The sequence below is a fragment of the Giraffa tippelskirchi genome, chromosome 7 (assembly GCF_054371585.1).
Source record: "Giraffa tippelskirchi isolate mGirTip1 chromosome 7, T2T-mGirTip1v1.2.pri, whole genome shotgun sequence".
Taxonomy (NCBI): Eukaryota; Metazoa; Chordata; class Mammalia; order Artiodactyla; family Giraffidae; genus Giraffa; species Giraffa tippelskirchi.
In genome coordinates, this window is record NC_137281.1 from 152,225,694 (window position 1) to 152,241,877 (window position 16,184).

At 39.2% G+C, this 16,184-nt stretch overlaps 1 protein-coding gene across 10 annotated transcripts in view; it reads right to left on the reverse strand.

Moving 5' to 3' along the window:
• Positions 1–16,184, reverse strand: part of GTF2A1 (general transcription factor IIA subunit 1) — a 122,008-nt gene that overhangs the window by 51,333 nt on the left and 54,491 nt on the right. The window lies entirely within an intron of this gene.

Sequence of the window (16,184 nt, forward strand, 5' to 3'; positions counted from 1 at the left end):
TTAGTAATGAAGATAGTGTGTGTTAGACACTCAGTCATGTCTGACTCTTTGTGACCCCATGGACTATGGCCCACCAGGCTCCTCTGTCCATGGGATTCTCCAGGCAAGAATACTGCAGTGGGTTACCATTTTCTTCTCCACGGGATCTTCCCAACCCAGGGATCGAACTCAGGTCTCCCACATTGCAAGCAGATTCTTTACCATCTAAGCCACCAGGGTAGCCCCTAATGAAGATAATACATCTATTAATTCAAGACCTGGTCAGAGTTCACTTAACCTGGTAACTACCTAAAGATTTCAGCTATCTAAATGTGGAACCAAGTCATGAAGACAAATAGCCTCAGGTCAGTCACAACAGATCTCACAAAATTCATGCCCTAAGCTTTGCACATATTGCTCAAAGGAGTCGCCCAAAAGTCTCTCAAAGTTTGACTCTCGCTCAACGGATATTCTGCTGCATGTCAGAAGCAGCTGATCAGAAGAGGAGAGTCTGTTACAAGGCAGCACCATGACAGCGGCAATATAAAAAAAGCGAGGGCAAGAAGAAAAAACTGGAATCATAAGAATTAAAAGCAATAACTGTTGGGAATAAATAATCCTGTTTGAAGTCTTTGAAGAAAAAATTATAACACAGTGGAGTGATTCTCATTCATTCTAAATACCTAAATAGACAGGAAAAACTCGGTAGCAATGCATTGTTTCAAAAGACATAAAGTTCCAACTCAAAGTGGTGAACAAGTCCTGGCATCTATCAACATTCCTTTTTCAAATTACACTGAAATGACAGTGAGAAAATATAAAATGAGATCAAACCAAAACTGTACTGTGAACAGGAGAAATGGTACCAACAACACATCCAAGTCTTTGATGACTTCCCGAAAGACGGAAAATTTCTGGCCTTGAGTTGGTGGATGACTTAGGGTGCAGAAGGTCACAGCCTAGAACTCATTCACAGGATAAGGCTGGAGCAGCGGAAGGATTGGCTTCCCTGCAGAGTCCCAAGAGACCCCCGAGTCTGGAAGTCACAGGACTAAGAGGCAAATTATGTAATTAATTGCAAGTCCATCTCACCTGGCCCTTCCCATCCCCTCTTATTCCATTTAGTTAGAACAACTGACACATTCAGGGTTCCACACAGGTTGAAATCAAGAAACTGATTGGAAAGAAAGTGAATGTTCAGTGTAGATAGGGCTAAGTTTCTGGTCTGGGGCAGGGGGCAGGAAGCAGAGAACTGAACTCACTTGCCCACTTCCTCCCTCACACTGTTAAGTGAAGCCTGGTCATTGATGCAAAGGCCTCAATATCAGTGCCCAGCCAGGGAAAGGGGGAGAGAGATCTATGTCATTTGCTGACATGAACCATCCTCATTCTTTAATCAAAAATAAAAAATGAACCACAATAATTACCAGACATTTGAGAAAAATGAAGTGCATATCAATAGCACAAAAAAAAAAGACCAAATTGAACAAACGGAACATTTCTCCAGAAAAGTCTGTTCAAAAACACAGTATTATTTTTAAATTTCTAATTAATAATATCAGATAAATTTAATAATCAAAAGCAAGAAGGACTTTTGGCAAATTTAAAATGGGATTGCCGAAGCAAGAGCTTTAACAGAAAGACTAGGAGCTAAAGTAGAAGAACTCTAGAATACTGAACAAATAAATAAAGATATGAAATATCTGACAAAAGTTGAACGATATACAAGATCAGCCTCAAAGTCCAACATAAGTATAATAGAGAAAATATAAAAAATGTAATAATAGCCAGAGCCACAGAAGAAGAAAACTTCTTGAGCGGATTGACAGTGTCTCCTTAGTACTACGGGGATGAATAAAAAAGACTCACGTGTAGAACGGTCCATATAAAGTATCAGAACACCAAAAGTAAAGGAGATATCTAAAATGTTAGAGAGCGAATGAAGAAAGAGAAAGAGGAAAAAAAATGTCAGGTACTATAAAGAATTAACAAACAGCTGCTGCCGCTGCTGCTAAGTCACTTCAGTTGTGTCTGACTCTGTGTGACCCCATAGACGGCAGCCCACCAGGCTCCTCTATTCCAGGGATTCTCCAGGCAAGAATAGTGGAGTGGGTTACCATTTCCTTCTCTAATCAGGATGACCTTTAATTCAAGTTAACAACATTGTATACTAGAGGACATGATGCAATGTTCTCAATGCCTTGGGAAAAAGTATTTTAAATCTAGGATCCTATACCCAGTCGAATTTTCATCCAAGTGTAAGGGCAAAATAATGACATGTTTATATTGCAAGTACTTGGAAAGTTACTTATATCAGATAAATTATCCAAAACTTGGAATTAAGCAAAAAGATAACTTTATTTTTGGTGTCTTTTCAGTGCAGTGCTGGGCTTGACATCCTATTGTCAAAGCAATTTGCAACTTGTTAAGGACAGAGGTTAACTTGTTTAGATGATCTTGATCTGATATTCAACCAACTTCTGCATGATTTGTGGACCCATTGGATGTTGACCAGTTTTGTATCTAAGCCAGCAGTTTTATCCTAACACTTATAATTGGTTTTAGGTGAAAGTGAAAGAGGAAATATTAGTTGCTCAGTCATGCCTGACTCTGTGAGATCCCATGGACTGTAGCCCACCAGGCTCATCTGCCCATGGGATTTTCCAGGCAAGAATATTGGAATGGGTTGCCATTTAGGTACTTAACTTCTTAAGTGCATATTTGGACCAGTTTTAACAATTTGCTGATATTGTCATCAAATTTTAAGTTGAATAAAACCTTTGGAAAATGTTTACACTTGCAGAGTTGTTTTCTAACATTACCCATATCTCCCATCTGAAAAATTACTTGAAGTTGTACTTCAGATATGACATAATTTCCTTTTCAATGGCTCTTGACACACTCTTGGTTTTACAGTTGATAATATTTGTGTGCTATAATTCTATAAATATTTTAAAATAAAACTGTATGACTCATATTTCCCAATAGAAAATAAATATTACAAACCTTGACAAGTCAAAGTAATGGCATTGCTGCCAAAAGTCAGGAGGGGGAGGAGAATGGTAAAGGAGAGGGACATGATAAAGGAGTTAATTCCCTATGTAACACAGTGGGGAGGGAGGAAAGACTGCCCACAGTTAACAGAATAAGAAATAGAAGTTTGTTATAAAGTCAAACAATTAGAAAGCCTAAAATTAATACCAGCCTCCAAATTTTAGGGCTGGGAGCTAGGAGATGACGCTAAAACAGCTAATTTCCTAACCTCCCTTATGTGCAGACAAAAGATATATTGTCTAAATATCTGTAGTTCAAATAACAGGTACCTAAGCATAACAAAAATACAATAATAACCTTCAGCAGAATTAAAATCAGAAAATGACTAAAAGTAGTTTCCTTTAGGGGTTGGGACTAGGGATTGAGTACTGTTAGGAGTTGAACTGAGTTCCCCTAAATTCAAGCTGAAGCCCTAACCCTCAACATGAGTGTCTTTGGAACAGGGCCTTTATGGAGGTAATTGGTGTTAAATGCGGTCATAAGGGTAAGGCCCTAATCCCACCGGACTGGTAACCTTATGAGAAGATGACACATCACAACTCTCTCATTCTCACGTACACACAGAGTAAACGTCATGGGACGATACAGCGAGAAGGTGGCCATTTGCAAGCCAGGAAGAGAGCCCACACCAGAAACTGAATCTGTTAACACTTCGGTCTTGGATTCTAGCCCCCAGAATTGTGAGAAAATAAATTTCTGCTGTTTAAGCCATCCAACGTGTGCTACTTTGTTATGGCAGCCCAAGCTAATACACTGTAGATGAAAACTTTTCAACTGGTATTCCTCTGTACTGCTAATTCTTTTTTATCATATGCTTACTTTTTTAAAACATCAGAATGGAAATTATTATACTAATATTATGCTTTAAGATAATTAACAATTAAAATGTGGCATTTAAAGAAAGGTACAAAATGGCCAAGTTTATCAGGTAGTTGAGTTATTATGTCTGTAGGGTTATAAGGGCGGGAGGCAGATATCACATTGAAGGTCACTTGAACAGTACCCTAACCACTATGAAATCTAGCTTTTCAGGATTTGACAAAACAATGAGTTTTAAAGTACTTACTTTGCAGCAATATCTGATAAGCTAAACACTAAGAAAGTAAAGCCCTTCAGAATTTATTCTACTGGACAAACTATTTACATTAAATCAGAATTTTTATTTCGCTTAAAATGGATTGCTGTAAAAGTGGCATAAGGAAAATTAAACAACTGTTATCTGTATTATGAATTTAGTAAGTAAAAAAGTAAAACTTTGAATAAAGTAAGGAAACCAAGATGGTATGAACCACTTCAATTTCATCACCCATTCAGTATAATTTTGGAATCTGTTTTGGAATTTGAGAATATTGGGGAATATTCTGTTTCATTTACTGAAGTATTTTATATGCAAAGGGATTAGGTGATGGACATTTGTTCTTGGACAGCATACAATGAAAAGTTTAACTGTGTCTCATCCCTGTACCACCCAGTCTTAAAAAAAACACAACACAGTTCCTTATAGTGCATTTTAGGGGTGTTTAAGAGTCACAATGAACTACAGAAATAGTTCAGGCATTTGGAAATCATGCAATGAGGTATTAATAATTCACTGTAATGTGATATAAATAAAGGATTCTAGTCATTGAGAAATTTACAATCAAAATGGCACTATAGATCTGCCCACTACATGGGAAGTACTTTAACAAAAGACTATTTAATTTATTCCTGTGACTCAGGTTTCCTTCACCACAGGCCCTGCAATGTAAGGACTGACCCCGAAGAGAGTCACAAAGATGTCTGAGAAACTGAGAAAAAGCCTCATTTCTCTAGGAGGCTTTTCAAGTATCTCAGCAAGGGCCATATTAAATAGATGAGGTAAAAGCTGAGAAAAACAAGACTAGTTTCATCCCTACTCTTTTTTTTCTTAAGTAAATCCCAGGTTTAAATTTTACTACATTCCACATCAGTTCCCCAGACACCACATGGAAAAGACTTCTGGAATGATAGTGGACAAAGTTAGATATTGTCAAACGAGATATTGGCAGATGATTTGTGGATCTATGGGAATATGGGACTGCTAGGATTTTTTTCATGAATAACAAATTATAGCCATTTTGCTCAGTTTACTCTCAGGTATTTCTCTAACTTCTCTAAGTGTTTGTTAAGCACTCTGACAGAAAAGGAACCCGGGAAGTATTAATAGCTTCAGCAAATGTTGGAGAAATGAGACACCCCAACCAGTCGATACCACGGTCCAGATGAAAGGGGAGATGCCTGACATCATACCTGTTTTCACCATCTGTGGGCCAGCTCTGGAGAAAAGGAAAAAGTGACCACACACCTCTGGCATGCATAGGTCTTCCCAGACATCCAAGTTGCTACTTGATTTCATTTTAATTAGTGCACTTGAGCCACTGCTGGGAGCAACATTTGGAGGAAATAAACGCATTTCCTTCTGCTTTTTCATCCAGCCTAAATGGTGCCCATGGTACCCACTCACCCTGCAGCCATACTCTGTCTTCCATCTGGAATACCCTCAACCTACACCAATCCTTCCATCCTATCCTAGTCTTAATACCCTCTTTCCAACCTGTTCATCCTTTCCTGTCCCTCTCCAGGTCATAAAAATATCATTACTATGGCCCTCATTCCACCATTAAAAAGGGGGAAAGGGGCCTGGATGCTGTATCCAGGATATATTCAGAAACTTTTCAAGAATCATCACCATAGGCTGCTGATGGAGAGAGTGAGAAGATGCAGAATATAGTAGCAGCAGGGGTTCAGTGGTTCAGGAATAAGGTGGTGATTATATATAATGAGAAAGAAATATGTGGCTGGTGGTATTTATCATCTCCTCAGCTGAAAAGGAAATGAAGGGGCTAATAATTTCATATGATGGCCTCTTACAGCAATTACTTAGTACCGTCCACCATTTCTGCAGAAAGATTCTTTAACTTTTTAAGTCAATAACAACCACAAAAAAAATCAATGGTTGTGGAAGTGCCCAGAAGCATCTAACCCTTTTGGAAAGATATGAGTTCTTAAACCCTAAACTTTAAAAACACTTTCTTTGTCAGCAGCTAACACACACATATGTATGTGTATATGTATATAGTCTCTGTTATGGCTCTTACTAGCTTCCAAGTGCTGTTTAAAGTTTGCTCTATTAACAGTCATTCATTTAGGATAAAGAAGATGTGGTACATATATACAGTGGAATATTACTCAGCCATATAAATAAGGAAATAACGCCATTTTCAGCCACATGGATGGACCTAGAGATTGTCATACTGAGTGAAGTAAGTCAGATGGAAAGACAAGTATCATATGATATTACTGATATGCGGAATCTATAAAAGGTCTACAAATGAACTTAACTACCAAACAGAAGTGGAGTTACACATATAGAAAATAAACTTGTGGTTACCAGGGGGGAAGAGGTAAAGGGATAAATTGGAAGGTTGGGATTGATATAGACACTACAAAATATAAAATAGACAACTAATAAGGGCCTACTGTATAGAGAGGGAACTCGACTCAATACTCTGTAATGGCCTATATGGGAAAAGAATCTAATAAACAGTGGATATATGTATATGCATAACTGATTCACTTTGCTGTACATCTGAAATACATTGCAAATCAACTATACCGAAATTTTTTGTTTTTAAACTAAAAAAGAAAAAAAAAAACCCTCAGTCAACAAAAGAGTCCAAAATGCAGTACTTGGGTGCAATCTCAAAAACAACAGAATGGTCTCTGTTCGTTTCTAAGGCAAACCATTCAATACCACAGTAATCCAACGGACTGTAACACGCAAGGATCCTCTGTCCTCCACTATCTCCTGGAATTTGCTCAAACTCATGTCCATTGAGTCGAGATGCCATCCAACTATCTCATCCTCTGCCAGCCCCTACTCCTTTTGCCTTTAATCTTTCCCAGCATCAGGGTCTTTTCTAATGAGTTGGCTCTTCACATCAGGTGCCCAAAGTATTGGAGCTTCTGCTTTACAACAGTCCTTCCAAAGAATATTCAGGGTTGACTGTCTTTAGGATTGACTGGTTTGGCCTCCTTGCAGTCAAACACTCTCAAGAGTCTTGTCCAGCACCACAATTTGACAGTATCAATTCTTTAGTGCTCAGCCTTTTTTATGGTCCAACTCTCACATCCCTACATGACTACTGGAAAAACCACAGCTTTGACTATATGGACCTTTGTTGGCAAAGTGATGTCTCTGCTTTTTAACATACTGTCTAGGTTTGTCAATAGCTATCCTTCCAAGGAACAAGCATCTTTTAATTTCATGGCTGCAGTCACTGTCCACAGCAATTTTAAAGACCAAGAAAAAAAATCTTTCACTGTTTCCACTTTTCCCCCTTCTATTTGCCATGAAGTGATGGGACCAGATGCCATGATCTTAGTGTTCTGAATGTTGAGTTTCAAGCCAGCTTTTTCACTGTCCTCCTTGACTCTCATCAAGAGGCTCTTTAGTTCCTCTTCATTTTCTGCCATCAGAGTGATATTATCTGCATATCTGAGGTTGTTGGCATTTCTCCTGCAATCTTGATTCTATCTTGTGATTCATCTGGCCTAGTATCTCACATGATGTATTCTACATGGTGACTATAGTTAATAATACTATATTGCATATTTGAAATTTGCTCAGAGAGTAGACATAAAGTGTTCTCACCACACACAAAAAATTACATCTATGTGAGGCGATGGATACATTAATTAGCTCAATTGCAGTAATCATTTCACAATGTACACATACATCAAAACATCACTTTGTATACCATAAATATATATTATTTTTGTCAATTATTACCTCAATAAAGCTGTTAACTTTATAAATTAATTAATTTAAAAAATTCAATAGAAGACATGGAAAATATATATAGTCAAGGAATTTTACCAGAAGATTCAATAAAAATAGTGAGAGAAAATTATAAGAAAATGTCTAGGGGTTCCAGGACAGCCTTTTTCCACTTGCCCGGAATTCCAGGAAAGAAACAAAGGAAATGAGAGGCACAAGCTATCCGGCAACAATGCCAAATATTGTCAAACAGGTGAACAGCATAAGTCTCCAACTGGAGGGACCCCCTCCACCCCAGTACAATAAATGAAAATATATCTTTATCAGTATCAAGGCAGACTTTCATGAACTCTCACACCAGGGCAGACAAGGTCATATAATCATTCCACAATGTATACATATCTCAAATCATGCTGTGCACTTTAAACTTACTATGTTATATGTCAATTATATTTCAATAAAGCTGAGAGAGAAAAGAAGGCTATATAAGCTATCAGAGAGTAAAAACAAGTCAATGACCAAAGAATACAAATTTGAATGGCATCGTATTTAGACAAAAGGGACACCGGGTATGGAATTCAATAAAGAAATGCCTTAAGAATTCTAAAGGAAGGTGATTTGCAACCTAAAATTTCAGTTCAGTTCAGTCGCTCAGTCGTGTCCGACTCTTTGCGACCCCATGAAATGCAGAATGCCAGGCCCCTCTGTCCATCACCAACTCTCGGAATCCACCCAAACCCATGTCCATCGAGTCAGTGATGCCATCCAACCATCTCATCCTCTGTCATCTCTTTCTCCTCCGGCCCTCAATCTTTCCCAGCATCAGGGTCTTTTCCAAAGAGTCAGCTCTTCACATGATGTGGCCAATTGGAGTTTCAACATCAGTCCTTCCAATGAACACCCAGGACTGATCTCCTTTAGGATGGACTGGTTGGATCTCCTTGCAGTCCAACAGACTCTCAAAAGTCTTCTCCAACACCACAGTTCAAAAGCATCAATTCTTTGGCACTCAGCTTTCTTTATAGTCCAACTCTCACATCCATACATGACCACAGGAAAAACCATAGCCTTGACTAGATGGACCTTTGTTTGCAAAGTAATGTCTCTGCTTTTAAATATGCAATCTAGGTTGGTCATAACTTTCCTTCCAAGGAGTAAGCGTCTTTTAATTTCATGGCTGCAATCACCATCTGCAGTGATTTTGGAGCCCCCAAAAATAAAGTCAGCCACTGTTTCCACTGTTTCCCCATCTATCTGCCATGAAGTGATGGGACCGGATGCCATGATCTTAGTTTTCTGAATGTTGAGCTTTAAGCCAACTTTTTCACTCTCCTCTTTCACTTTCATCAAGAGGCTCTTTAGGTCTTCTTCACTTTCTGCCATAAGGGTGGTGTCATCTGCATATCTGAGGTTATTGATATTTCTCCTGGCAATCTTGATTCCAGCTTGTGCTTCCTCCAGTCCAGCGTTTCTCATGATGTACTCTGCATATAAGTTAAATAAGCAGGGTGACAATATACAGCCTTGATGTACTCCTTTTCCTATTTTGAACCAGTCTGTTGTTCCATGTCCAGTTCTAATTGTTGCTTCCTGACCTGCATACAGGTTTCTCAAGAGACAGGTCAGGTGGTCTCGTATTCCCATCTCTTTCAGAATTTTCCACAGCTTATTGTGATCCACACAGTCAAAGGCTTTGGCATAGTCAATCAAGCAGAAATAGATGTTTTTCTGGAACTCTCTTGCTTTTTCGATGATCCAGCGGATGTTGGCAATTTGATCTCTGTTTCCTCTGCCTTTTCTAAAACCAGCTTGAACATCTGGAAGTTCATGGTCCACGTATTGCTGAAACCTGGCTTGGAGAATTTTAAGCATTACTTTACTAGCGTGTGAGATGAATGCAATTGTGCAGTAGTTTGAGCATTCTTTGGCATTGCCTTTCTTTGGGATTGGAATGAAAACTGACCTTTTCCAGTCCTGTAATCAGTGTTGAGTTTTCCAAATTTGCTGGCATATTGAGTGCAGCACTTTCACAGCAGCATCTTTCAGGATTTGAAATAGCTCAACTGGAATTCCATTACCTCCACTAGCTTTGTTCATAGTGATGCTTCCTAAGGCCCACTTGACTTCACATTCCAGGATGTCTAGCTCTAGGTGAGTGATCACACCATCGTGATAATCTGGGTCATGAAGATCTTTTTTGTACAGTTCTTCTGTGTATTCTTGCCACCTCTTCTTAATATCATCTGCTTCTGTTAGATCCCTACCGTTTGTCTTTATTGAGCCCATCTTTGCATAAAATGTTCCCTTGGTATCTCTAATTTTCTTGATGAGATCTCTAGTCTTTCTCATTCTATTGTTTTCCTCTATTTCTTTGCATTGATCGGAGGAAGGCTTTTTATCTCTCCTTGCTATTCTCTGGAACTGTACATTCAAATGGCTATGCTGCTACTGCTGCTAAGTCACTTCAGTTGTGTTCGACTCTGTGTGACCCTAGACGGCAGTCCACCAGGGTCCCCCGGCCCTGGGATTCTCCAGGCACGAACACTGGATTGGGTTGCCATTTCCTTTCCCAAGGCATGAAAGTGAAAAGTGAAAGTGAAGTCACTCAGTCTTATCTGACTCCCAGCAACCCCATGGACTGCAGCCTACCAGGCTCCTCCATCCATGGGATTTTCCAGGCAAGAGTACTGGAGTGGGTTGCCATTGCCTTCTCTGTCAAATGGGTATGTCTTTCCTTTTTTCCTTTGCTTTTCGCTTCCCTTCTTTTCACAGCTATTTGTAAGGCCTCCTCAGAGAGCCATTTTGCTTTTTTGCATTTCTTTTTCTTGGGGATGGTTTTGATTCCTTTCTCCTGTACAATGTCACGAACCTCTGTCCATAGTTCATCAGGCACTCTGTCTATCAGATCTAGTCCCTTAAACCTATTTCTCACTTCCATCGTATAGTCATAAGGGATTTGATTTAGGTCATACCTGAATGGTCTAATGGTTTTCTCCACTTTCTTCAATTTCAGTCTGAATTTGGTAATAAGGAGTTCATGATCTGACAGAATGTAGTCCACTGGAGAAGGGAATGGTAAACCACTTCAGTATTCTTGCCTTGAGAACCCCATTAACAGTATGAAAATGCAAAAAGATAGGACACTGAAAGATGAATTCCTCAGGTCAGTAGGTACCCAATATGCTACTGGAGATCAGTGGAGAAATAACTCCAGAAAGAATGATGGGATGGAGCCAAAGCAAAAACAAAACCCAGTTGTGGATGGGACTGGTCATAGAAGCAAGGTTTGACGCTGTAAAGAGCAATATTGTATAGGAACCTGGAATGTTAGGTCCATGAATCAAGGCAAATTGGAAGTGGTCAAACAGGAGATGACAAGAGTGAACGTCGACATTCTAGGAATCAGCGAACTAAGATGGACTGGAATGGGTGAATTTAACTCAGATGACCATTATATCTACTACTGTAGGCAGGAATCCCTTAGAAGAAATGGAGTAGCTGTTGTAGTCAACAAAAGAGTCTGAAATACAGTACTTGGATGCAATCTCAAAAACAATAGAATGATCTCTGTTAGTTTCCAAGGCACATCATTCAATATCATGGTAATCCAAGTCTATGTCCCGACCAGTAACGCTGAAGAAGCTGAAGTTGATCAGTTCTATGAAGACCTACAAGACCTTCTAGAACTAACACCCCCAAAATATGTCCTTTTCATTATAGGGGACTGGAATGCAAAAGTAGGAAGTCAAGAAACACCAGGAGTAGCAGGCAAATCTGGCCTTGGTGTACAGAATGAAGCAAGGCAAAGGCTAATAGAGTTCTGCCAAGAGAACGCACTGGTCATAACAAACACCCTCTTCCAACAACACAAGAGAAGACTCTACACATGGACATCACCAGATGGTCGACACCGAAATCAGATTGCTTATATTTTTTGCAGCCAAAGATGGAGAAGCTCTATATAGTCAGCAAAAACAAGACCGGGAGCTGACTGTGGCTCAGATCTTGCCAAAAGTAGTAGCTGGCTAATCCATTCTACTCCTCTATAAAAGGACAAAAGCAGTGACATCAGTGGGTTGATTGTACCTGGTGGGGGGCGGGGTGGTGGTGGTTATAAAACAGTACCTTTCCTGCCAAGGTCAGAGCCTGAGCAGTTCACACTGGCTTTAAAGCTCATCAGGAAACCCTAGGCAAAATGCAGCAAACATCAGACAACAGAGGCAAGGCCTTCATCTCACTATGCTTAGTGCCTGACCGGGCCACTTGACTTTTCAATCTAATTCTCATTCTTAAACATATTTATAATCTGGCAGGGATCGGTTCCTTTACCTGAAACCTTCCAGCATGAAAATAGCATCTCCCTCCACACAGCTCTCACCCCTCCCTGTCAGTCCCCTGACAGGGGTGCTACAGTCAAGAGTTCTTGAGAGATGTTTATCAGGTTTCACAAATCAATAGTCAGACAAAAAATAAAAGATAATGCTGTTGTGATTATGTAACTATTACTCACTTAATACTGTTGTATCATGACTGGTCAACAAAAAATAAAATTCTATATCATCCAACTACCATTTAATAGAAAAAACCTGTAATCATTTTTTAAAATCCAGATGCATATCAGAATTATCTTAGAACTTTTTTAAAAACACACAGTCCTAGGTATTGCTTTTTCTTCAGAGCTCCAGGTATGTTTCTAACAAGCAGCCATGTTTGAAAACAACTGGACTATATAATAATCTTTTACTTTTATCTAGTTTGTTTCACTTTTTCTATTTCATATTCAGCATTCTCATTTCATTGTTTATGTTTTTCAGTTTCTCCATCTGTTTTTTTTTTTGATGGTCTTTCTCAAGCCTTTATCAAGTGTAGTACAAAAGCTTTTTTATACATATATAAAAATACTATGTATAACATACACATTTTAGAAAATTTATGAATTTTGGCCTAACTAAAAATGTATGACATTTTGGTTCCACTTGTTTGACTTAGTATGAACAGAATGCTAGATTTCTAATTAAAAAATAGATATGCAACAAGCAACAAAGGTTTACTGAATAGCACAGGGAACTATAGTCAATATTTATAATAACCTATAATGGAAAATAATTCTAAAAATAATACATGTGTATATGTGTAACTGAATCACCTTCCTATGCACCTGAAACATTTTAAGTCAACTATATACTTCAATAAAATATTTATATTAAGAAAAGAAAGAGTTCATCAGAAAGAGAGGCCTCCTCACATTCCTACTTATGAACTTTCTTTCAGTTGCCAAGACCTAGAGGCAAGAAAACACTGTAATGAAGGAGCTTCCAAAGTCTGCTACATTATCTGGACCACACAGCGAAAAGAGAAGACACAGAACCAACTTTGCCCTGGCACATGACTGAGGAAAAGAGGGCTGTTTCCTGGATATGCTCTGTATACAGGTCAATATATGTCCAGTATTTATCTATTTTTATTGGAGCAGAGCTGCATTACAATGTTGTGTTAGTTTCTGCTGCACAGCAAAGTGAACCAGCTGTACATATACACATGAAAGTGAAAATGAAAGTTGCTCAGTCGTGTCCAACTCTTTGCGACCCCATGGACTACAGTCCATGGAATTTTCCAGGCCAGAATACTGGAGTGGGTAGCCTTTTCCTTCTCCAAGGGATCTTCCCAACCCAGGTCTCCCTTATTGCAGGTGGGTTCTTTACCAGCTGAGCCACCAGGGAAGCCCATGTACACACATAACCCCTCTTTTTTGGACTTCCTTCCCACTTAGGTCAGCACAGAGCATTAAATAGATGAATAGTATATATATATATGCCAATCCCAATCTTCCAATTCCTCCCCTCCCCAAATTACCCCCTTAGTGTCCATACCTTTGTTCTCTGCATCTGTGTTTCTATTTCTGTTTTGCAAATAAGATCATCTATACCATTTTTATAGATGCCACATATATGCATTAATATACAATATTTGTTTTTGTCTTTCTGACTTACTTTGTATGACAGTCTCTAGGTTCATTCACGTCTCTATGGGCATCTGTGTGTGCTTAGTTGTGTCCGACTCTTTGCGACCCCATATACTGTAGCCCACCAGGCTCCTCTGCCCTTGGAATTTTCCAGGCACGAATACTTGAGTGAGTTGCCGTTTTCTTCTTCAGGGCATCTTCCCGACCCAGGGACCGAACCCCATCTCTTGCATCTCCTCCACTGACAAGTGGATTCGTCACCAACTGCGTCCCCTAGAAAACCCCCATGTCTCCACAAATGACTCAATTTTGTTCCTTTTTATGGCTAAGCAATATTTCACTGTATATATGTACCACATCTTCTTTATCCGTTCCTCTGCTGATGGATATTTAGGTTCCTTCCATGTCCTGGCTATTGTTAATAGTGCTGTAATGAACACTGAGGTATGTATAGCATTTAATATTAATAATACCAATAGCTAACTGCAGGAGGTAGAATGGTGGCCTCCAAAGATAAATGGTGGCTCCCTAAATGTGACTGTATTTGGACAAAGCATCTTTGCAGACACAATTAAGTTAAGGACCTTCAGATGAGATTATCCTGGATCGCCTAAGTGGGCCCTAAAGACACTAAGCGTCTTCACAGAGTGAGGCAGGGAGATGAGACACACAGAGGAAACGGACATGTGAAAATGACGCAGAAATCAGAGTGACAACAGTTATCTATCGAGAAAAACCTGGGCCACCGGAAACTAACGAAGCAAGGAAGGATTCTCCCCTTAGAGCCTTCAGAGGGAACACGGCCCTGCTGATATGTGGCTGTGAACCTCTGATTTCCAGATTGGAGAGTGAACTTTTGTTATGTTGAGCCGTCCGGTTGGTGCTGGGTTGTTATGGCAGCCCTAGAAGGAAACATGTGGCCCATGGTGCCTGCCCTGGGCCGGCACCTGTGATAAGTGCTTTGTCCTCATTTCCTCCTCTATTCATGGCAAACCCTCCTTCCATGGGAGTACTGTTCTTCCCCTTGAACATACTAGATTTAAATGCCTCAGCCAAAGTCCCCTGAGGAAAGGTGGAGACCGAATTCAAATTCAGATCCACCTAACTTGGAGGCACCTGCCTCTATTTCTGTATTTAATAAACTGCTTGTTTCCGAATCATTAAAGAATAGGGTCTCATCCTGATGCCCAGTTTCTAGAATATCTGACACTCAGAGCGCTTCATTTTTTAACACCTCCTCTCATAGATGATACAATTATTTTCAATAACGGTCATGATATGAAACAAGTGTATTCCATTTATAGACAAAAATTTGCATTAACCAAACAAAATGGTTGCACTTCAGAGTTTGTATTATTTCACTGCTTGATACGTACATATGTGTGTGCTTAGTCAGGTCTGACTCAGTGGCCCCATGGATTGTAGCCCACCAGGCTCCTCTGTCCACAGGATTTTCCAGGCAAGAATACTGAAGTGGGTTGCCATTTCCTTCTCCAGGGGATCTTCCCGACCCAGGGATTGAACCCCCATCTCCTGAGTCTCCTGCAATGTCAGGTGGATTCTTTACCACTGAGTCATCTGGAAAGCCCCACTGTTTGATACTTAGGTATAAATAAAAATTTCCAGTGGTCACATGAAAGGACATAATTAAAAACCTAACTTTGTTTCTCTGCTTACAATTGTGGTCCAACTGTTTCTTTCTAATCTACTGTTAAGATGCAGAAATATATACTACCACAAGAGTTCAGTTCATGAGCTTAGCCTTCAGTGAGTGTGAAGGTTCTGGACGCAGGGGAATTTATTCTTGAAACAAACAAGTACGACTGTGCTCCAAGTGTCCGGGTTGGACTGTATAAGTGGAAGTTTTCCAAATTAACTTCCACGCTGCTTACAATGTTCATTAAAAGCTATCTATACTTTTAAAAATTGTGGTTAAAAACATATAAAATTTACCACCTTAATTTTAAGCATATAGTTCGTTAAGTATATTCATCTTGTGCAAATAATTCCCAGAACTTTTTCATCTTGCAAAAATGAAACTCTCTATCCATGCAACAACTCCTCACTTCCCCTCCCCCAGCCTCTGGCACCCACCATTCTGTTACTATGGATCAGACCACTTTAGACACCTCCTATCAGGGAACGCATACAGTGTTTGTATTTTTGTAACTGTCTTCTTTCATTCACCTGAAATGAAGAAAAATGGCTTTTAAAAATATATGGAATGTAAATGAAGAGAACACATATATTATTAAAACAACACTAGGTTGTTTTAGTATATTAAACCTATATTTAATATAGGTTCATTTTTTAACACCTATATTTAAAAATAATGTTATTTAAAAATAACGCTATATTTAGGTCAATTAGAACTCACACTAAAAAGTTATT